The sequence below is a fragment of the Abrus precatorius genome, unplaced genomic scaffold (genome assembly GCF_003935025.1).
Source record: "Abrus precatorius isolate BTA unplaced genomic scaffold, Abrus_2018 Scaffold31, whole genome shotgun sequence".
Classification (NCBI taxonomy): domain Eukaryota; kingdom Viridiplantae; phylum Streptophyta; class Magnoliopsida; order Fabales; family Fabaceae; genus Abrus; species Abrus precatorius.
In genome coordinates this window covers 91,114-99,920 of record NW_020874375.1, presented here as the reverse complement: position 1 = coordinate 99,920, position 8,807 = coordinate 91,114, and the positions used below count along the sequence as shown (strand labels likewise).

The window sequence follows — 8,807 nt, the reverse complement described above, 5'->3', positions numbered from 1 at the left end:
GATTGTCGTTAATCCTCATCAAATATGCAAAGAAATGAATGCAGTACTAGGGTGTTATCCTAGGTCGTCTCCAAGGAATTTTTGGTTGGGAACATACATCAAATAAGTGTAAACATGTATTTTAAAGCAAGTAAATTGGGGGGAGGTTTGTCAATTTCTGGATTTTAATCAAGAACGAAATGTAAATTAAATGAAATTCAATCAATTAACATGAGTAATCCCTAGTCAAGCAATGAGTTCCATCATTATTCTTTCAAATGATTCAATAATCCCCTTTCTTCCCCTTGAATTAAGTTAATCTAACAAGCGAAGACTATCTTTAACATCCCAATTAAAATTAAGCATCTTAATGGGCTCCAATCTCTATCCCTAAGATTAAACAACCTCAAGGATTAATCAAAATTAAGCAATTTTGATTTAGAATTTCGTTAGGTAAATTAGGGTTCATTAAGCAATGTTCCCTTCATGCAAATTCCATTTCATTCAGAGATTGGGGTTAATAAATTCAAGGAAAGAAAGATTTATATTGCAATTAATCCCAAGAATTCAAGATTCATGTGCATTGACTAGGAATTACAAGAAAGTTTAGCCCTCTATATGGATGGGCTTCACAAATGAGAGAAAGAAATGCAGGAACGTAAACATCATTAATGCAAATTCAACAAAAATCAAAAGAGAAATTGGAAATTAAAACCTATAGAGGACCCTTGGCTGTCACCCAAGACTTCAATGTCGTAAGAAATTATCCCAATTTGGCAAAGGAAAATTGTGTAAAATGTCAAAAGTCCCGTACCCTAATTCTTAAAATCTATTTATAGTGGATGACATGTCACCAAAGTGTCCACTTTTGCCTTTGAAAATGTCCACTTTGGGCCTTGAAAGTGTCCACGCGCAGGATGGAAGGGTTGCCACTTCTCTAGAGTTGCCACTATTTGTGCTGAAAGTGGCTACTTTGGTGCGCGTGGCTACTATGAGAGCCAATAGTGGCCACGCGCAAGAATGCTTCAAAATTAGTGTCCCTGGAGCTTCTGGAGTTGCCACTTTTGGGCTTGATAGTAGCTACTTTGGTGCCTTTAATGCCCAGACTTGCTGTAGTTGCCACTTTTGCTTCTAAAAGTGGCTACTTTGAGGGCAACTTTCATCCAAGGGCCAAGATTTCTCAAAATTAACTTGGGGACTCTACAAAATTATTAAGATAATTAAAATTGCAATCTATATCTATGTAATTAAATGTAAATTAACCAAAAATTAATAAACCTATGATATTTACTCAAAACGTGATTTCTCTATTATTTGCACTATCTAAGTCCATTTTTTCTATCAAGGAGCACCAAAAAGACAAGTAAAAATATAATAAAAAGTGGATTCATCAGAACTCAGCAGTATTCTAATTGGAATAATCAATATTCTGTTGCAAAAAATTCTAACTCAAATTTTCCCTTTTCTAATGCAGGTCCAGTGATGAATCCATATTTTAACTGATATTTTAGCATAATTCTAACACAAATGATAAGAAAAATACATAAAGAAAGCAGAAAAACTGAGAAAAAGAGAAGGAATTGAATTTTGTTTACATATGTAGTTATTTTAGCAATTGTAAAATTTTTGCTTAGGAATTAAGTTTTTAATCTTGTTTTTGTAGGAATAAATTGAGCAAGGATCATATTCATGGAGGTTTGATGACAAGGAAGAGGAAAGAAGCAAGTCTGGACTCCAAAAACTCAAGAATAAGAAATTGCAGACTGGGCGTGATCACTATTGTCAGTGAAAGTGATCACTTCAGAGCTCAAAGAAGAAGTGAAGCCTGGGCGTTACCACTTTTATCATTAAAAGTGATAGTTCCAGAGAGGCAAAATATCAGGAAAGCTCTGCGTAACCACTATTGTCATCAAAAGTGATCGTTCCAGAGAGTCTTCAACTTGGCGAGCTACGCGTAGTCACTTTTATCAATAAAAGTGATAACGCGCAACTACCTTGGCTCTGCGTTGTCACTTTTATCATCAAGAGTGATAGTTCCAGAGAGCTCTCAATATCAGGAAAATGCGCGTGGCCACTATTTCTGGGAAAAGTGTTAACGCGCAACCAAAAACTCTCTGCGTAACTACTATTTCTCATAAAAGTGATGACGTGAAGATCTGGAAAATTTTATAAATACCAGAAGCGATCCGGAAAAAAGGGATTCTGTTCATTTTTAGTTTTTTTAGTTAGTTTCTGGTTAGAGGAAGTGAGAGAGAGGAGTGGGGATTCAGATCTTGGAGATTCACGAAGAGGAATTGGAGTGGAGCAAGCTTCCATGGCGTTTCTGAGTTTCTTCTTTTCTTCTTCTCTTTCTTTTTCTTCTTCTGCTGCCATGGCTGTGTAATTTGTTCATAGTTAGGGATTGTAGATCTGAAATGAACATGTTGAATTGATTTGGATCTGGATTTCAAGCTTTGGAATAGATTGAGTGATTGATTCTGAACTTCACGTGTGAATTGAATGGAAATTTGATTAACTAAATTCAGAGGAACCTTTGTCAATGGAAATTGAATTTGTTCTTCAGATCTGAACCAATCACCGAGATTTTAGTTTTCTTAGGGATAAGGAACTTTGATCTTGCAATCTTTTGGTTTCTTACACTTAAAGCAACATTGAATTGAATTAGATCTAAGGAATTAGAATGGTTTAATTGAATGTTAGGTTCACTGAGTTAAGGAATTAACCTCTGAATAGTATAATGTGAAACTGATTGTCATTCTTTCCAATTGCTTGTTAATTTAGAACTTTATTGATTAAACATTGGAGTTTTGGTGAAGCAATTCCCTAGCTATGATTTCTCCCTCTGTTATCACATAACTGTGTGTTCATTGTTTTGTTTTCTGCAAGTTCATTTTACTTTTAATTGTTCTAGTTTGCTGTTATTAGATGTTACCACTCTCCTTACAATTTCTAAAAAGCTTAAATGGTTATAATTCTATGAAGTGATACTTGAATCTAAATTCCCTGTGGAGACGATATTTGGATCTTAAATTTACTCATCACTTGCTGCAATCCTAGTGCACTTGCTAGTGTAGATTGCTAACAACAAGTTTTTGGCGCCGTTGCCGGGGAATTTTGCATTTCAATATCATTAGTAGTAGAAAAGTAACTAGATTGAGCATTTAATTTGTTGCTTTGCTTTCAAACTGCTTTCTGCATAATTTTACTGCACCTTGTGTAATATTCTGCATAATATTTCTGTCTACTGCATAGAATTTTTACATCTTTGTTATCTGCATAATTTCAGTTTTCATTGCTCTTTATAGTTGTAATTGTCTTTCTGCATATTTGTACATGATTTTACAATTCTGCAACTGCTAGATTTAAGTTTCTATATGCTTTTACTGATAGATTTTGCATGAATTCTGTTGTACATTTCTGAATATCAATTGTGGTCTAATTTTGCTTCAAACTGATTTTTATATGCGTGGTAAAAACAAGAATAAATCAATTCTGGTCTTTGATCCTGACATAGACATAACTTTGAGAAGATTGAGAAAAGAGTCTAGAGCAGAAAAAGCCATAGGGAGTGATAGTGAGTTAGAAGCTGTCCATTCTCCAGAATCTCAGAGTAATCTTAGAGTGAAAGGAACATCTACACCTTTGAGACAACCAAATCCAGCAATAGAAATGGCAGAACAGAACAGATTTAGAACATTAGGGGACTATGTTATTCCTAACATGCAAGGTTTTAAATCTTCTATAATTAGGCCAACTATTCAAGCCAACCATTTTGAGATTAAACCTGCCCTACTATATTTAGTCCAACAGGATCAGTTTGCTGGAGGAAATGTTGATGATCCTAACCTGCATATTTCAAATTTTCTGCAGCTATGTGACACCATAAGAATGAATGGAGTTAGTGAAGAAGCTATCAGATTAAGACTATTTCCTTTTTCTTTGAGGGATAGAGCAAAATGTTGGTTACAAGCTCAACCACAAGGAAGCATCACAACCTGGACAGAACTTGTGAATAAGTTTTTAACTAAGTACTTCCCTCCATCCAAAGCTGCTAAGTTGAGAGGAGAAATTACATCCTTTGTGCAGCAAGAAGGAGAATCATTGTATGAAGCATGGGAAAGATACAAAGAACTGCTTAGAAGGTGTCCACATCATTGTATTCCAGATTGGATGCAATTAGAGACTTTTTATAATGGGATGAATGCAGTAACAAGAACAATGGTTGATGCTGCTGCTGGAGGTTCATTAAATACAAAGTCCTTGGAAGAAGCTCAAAGGATTATTGACATGATGGCATCTTCAATGTATCAGAATTCAAACTCAAGAAACCAAGGAAGAAACTCTGGTCATGAAGCTAAAGTTCTGGAAACTTTTCTTGCACAAAATCAGCTACAAAATCAATTGTTTTCAGAACAATTAGCTGCCTTAACACAACAAATCAACAATCTGCAAACAGGGAGTATGCCTACCAGTCAGCTAAGTTGTGATTTTTGTGGAGGAAACCATGTAAATGGTGCATGTGAGGCATCCACAAGTGAACCACAAGAGCAAGTGAATTATATGAATAATTTTCAGCGACAACAGCCATCATATCCCCCTGGATTTCAATTTTTGAATAATAGCACTTGATGAAACGATATTTTGAGCTATTTGTCATGCAAAAGATTGTCTAATTGGAATAATCAATATTCTACTGCAAAGAATTCTAATTCAAATTTGCCTTTTTCTAATGCAGGTCCAACAACACAACAGCCTTATTTTCAGAGAAATTCGTCCACTCAACCTCAAGGAAATCAGAAATTTTCCAAGCCTATGAATGAGAGGTTGACTGAGATGGAAGAAACTATGCTGCAATTCATGAAGGTGACTTAAACAAGCTTCAAAAACCAAGAAGCTTCCATGAAGAAACTAGAGACACAGATTGGACAATTAGCTGAACAATTATCCAGCAGGGATGAAGGAAGATTTCCAAGCAACACAGTAATCAATCCTAAAGAGCAATGTCAAGCCATAAGTACAAGGAGTGAAGCTGTAGTTGCAAGCCCTAAACCAGCAGAAAAGAAAGTAAATGATGTAGCAGAAAGAAACATTGAACAAGATCTGCAACAAGGAAATTTTAAGCTACTGAAGAAAGACCATTCAGAAGAAAAAGAAAAAGTTCCCATGAATTCTGAAAGGAAAACCAAAAAGCAACTCTTTGAGGAAGCTTGTAAGCCAATAGATCAAGAAAAATACAAGAGGCTGCCCTATCCTCAAAGAGTTCAGAATCCTAAACAAGAGGAACAATTTGAAAGGTTTATGAATGTCTTTAAGAAATTACAAATTAACATTCCTTTTGCAGAAGCTTTGGAGCAAATGCCTTCATATGCAAAGTTCACGAAAGAACTACTATCCAGGAAAAGGAAGCTAGAGCATGATAAAACAGTACCTTTGACAGAGGAGTGCAGTGCCATTCTCAAGAGAAAACTTCCTCAAAAGCTGAAAGATCCTGGATCATTTAGCATTCCTTGTGAAATAGGAAACTACCCTGTGGGAAGAGCATTGTGTGACTTGGAAGCAAGCATAAATCTGATGCCATTAGCTGTTCTGCAGAAACTTGGCATAGAGGAAGTAAAGCCCACCAACATTACACTGCAGCTAGCTGATAGATCATACACTTATCCATATGGAGTTGTTGAAGATTTATTAGTTAAAGTTGACAAGTTCATTTTTCCTGCAGATTTTGTAATTCTGGACATGGAGTGGATTCTAACATTCCTTTGATCCTAGGGAGGCCATTTCTTGCAACCGAGGGAGCTTTAATAGATGTGCAAAAAGGTGAACTTATGCTTCGAGTTCAAGATGAGAAGGTAATATTTAATGTGTTTGAAGCTTTAAAATATCCAGTTGAAGATAATACATGTATGAAGGTAGATATACTGGATGCTTTTATTACACAACACCATATGAAAGAATTTGATGAAACTGCTTTGTTAGAAGAAATAATATCTGTAAGGAATGACAAATCTGAAACTCTGAATGAAGAAGATATCATGGAAATGCAGCAGCAATTGGAAGCTCTGCCGATGCAAAAACCTGCAGAAAATTTAGTGAAAGAAGAGCTGAAAAAGGACGCTAAAGAAGAAGAAAAGCAGAAGCTAGAACTGAAACAACTTCCTTCACACCTGCGGAATGCATTTCTGGATGAGAAACATGAAAATCCAGTCATCATCAACAATGAACTTAAGGAAGAACAAGAGGAAAAATTGTTAAGAATCTTAAGAGAACACAAATCTGCAATTGGCTGGAGTATTGCAGATCTGAAAGATATAAATCCCTCATTTTGTAAGCACAGAATTTTATTTGAAGAGAATTGTAAGCCTGTTGTGCAACCACAAAGGAGGTTAAACCCAGCCATGAAAGAGGCAGTTAAAAAAGAGGTCATGAAGCTGTTAGATACAGGAATAATATACCCTATTTCTGACAGCAATTGGGTAAGTCCAGTCCAAGTTGTTCCAAAGAAAGGTGGTATGACAGTTGTACCTAATGAAAAGAATGAACTTGTCCCTACTAGGACTGTGACTGGATGGAGAATGTGCATAGACTATAGGAAATTAAATAATGCAACCAGAAAAAATCATTTCCCACTACCATTTGAAAATCAAATGCTAGAAAGACTTGCTGGGCATTCATTTTATTGTTTTCTTGATGGGTATTCAGGATATAATCAAATAGCTGTGGATCCTTTGGATCAAGAGAAAACTACATTTACATGTCCATTTGGAGTCTTTGCATATAGGAGAATGCCATTTGGTCTGTGTAATGCCCCTGCCACTTTCCAAAGATGCATGCTTTCTATTTTTTCTGATTTGGTAGAAAACATCATAGAAGTGTTCATGGACGATTTCTCTGTTTTTGGTGATTCTTTTGATGATTGTTTAGCTAATCTATCCACTGTTTTGCAGAGATGTCAAGATACTAAGCTTGTGTTGAATTGGGAGAAGTGTCATTTCATGGTACAAGAAGGCATTGTCCTTGGTCACAAAATTTCAGAGAAAGGAATGGAGGTGGACCAAGCTAAGATAGAAATCATTAGTAAATTGCCTCCACCTATCGATGTTAAGGGAGTTAGAAGTTTTTTAGGACATGTTGGTTTTTATAGAAGATTCATAAAAGATTTTTCTAAGATTGCTAAACCCTTGAGTAATTTACTTATAAAAGATGCAGATTTCATATTTGATGATAATTGTTTGCATGCATTTTCTGTTTTAAAAGAGAAACTGATTTCTGCACCTATTCTTGCAAAACCAGATTGGAAATTACCTTTTGAACTCATGTGTGATGCAAGTGATAGTGCAGTGGGTGCTGTGTTAGGACAGAGAAAAGATAGGAAATTACATGCTATCTATTATTCAAGCAAAGTGTTAAATCCTGCACAAGTGAATTACACAACAACAGAAAAAGAACTTTTAGCTGTTGTACATGCTTTTGATAAGTTTAGACCATATTTAATGGGTTCAAAAGTGATTGTATACACTTATCATGCTGCTCTTAAATACCTTTTGACAAAACAGGATACAAAACCCAGGTTATTAAGATGGATTTTGCTACTCCAAGAATTTGAGCTAGAAATCAAAGACAAGAAAGTAAAAGAAAATTGTGTAGCAGACCACTTGTCCAGACTTCCTTTGGAGAGTTTAACCACTGAATCATTGGAAATAAATGAAGAATTTCCAGATGAAAAGTGTTTGCAGTGGAAAACATGCCTTGGTTTGCTGACATTGCAAATTTTAAAGCCACTCAATTCATTCCAAAGAGGTTTACTTGGCAGCAAAAGAAGAAGTTCTTATATGACAGCAAATTCTATGTGTGGGAAGACCCATATCTGTTCAAAATTGGAATAGATGGGTTAATTAGAAGATGCATTCCACAAAGTGAGCAAGCTAAGAGATACTATGGCATTGTCACAATTCAGAATATGGAGGCCACCATGCATGTTCAAGGACTGCTGCAAAAGTCTTGCAAGCAGGTTTCTTTTGGCCTACACTCTTCAAAGATGCCAAGAAGTATGTGGAAAACTATGATAAATGTCAAAGAACTGGAAATATTTCAAGAAGACATGAGCTGCCATTAACCAACATCCTAGAAGTGGAACCATTTGATGTATGGGGGATTGATTTCATGGGACCATTTCCCCCATCATTCTCACACGAATACATTCTAGTTGCAGTGGATTATGTGTCTAAATGGGTAGAAGCAATTCCCACCAGATCAAATGATGCAAATGTAGTGATTTCTTTTATAAGAAAGAACATTTTTTCAAGATTTGGTGTGCCTAGAGTGCTGATAAGTGATGGAGGTACTCACTTCTGCAACAAGTATCTTGAAGCTGTATTAAGGAAATATGGTGTGAAGCATAAGGTTGCTACTCCATACCATCCACAAACAAGTGGACAAGTGGAGGTTTCAAATAGAGAGATCAAGCAAATTCTAGAGAAAGTAGTGAATAGTTCAAGGAAGGATTGGTCAAAGAAACTGGATGACTCACTGTGGGCATATAGAACTACTTTTAAAACTCCAATTGGTATGTCTCCATATCAGCTAGTATTTGGAAAGGCCTGTCACTTACCTCTAGAGCTGGAGCACAGAGCATATTGGACTACCAAGTGGCTTAACTTTGATTTGTCAAGTGCTGGAATGAAGAGAGTTTTACAGTTGCATGAATTGGAAGAATTCAGACAACAAGCTTATGAGAATGCAAAGTTGTACAAAAAAAGAACCAAGAGCATCCATGACAAATTTATTTTGCAAAAAGATTTCAGACCTGGCCAGCAAGTACTATTATTCAA

At 35.8% G+C, this 8,807-nt stretch overlaps 1 non-coding gene across 1 annotated transcript; it reads right to left on the bottom strand.

Moving 5' to 3' along the window:
- Positions 1–4,032: 4,032 nt before the first annotated feature.
- On the bottom strand, positions 4,033–4,139 carry LOC113864224. Its single transcript, XR_003504766.1, has one exon. It is a non-coding gene; the product is annotated as a small nucleolar RNA R71 (small nucleolar RNA).
- Between the last annotated feature and the right edge of the window lie 4,668 nt (positions 4,140–8,807).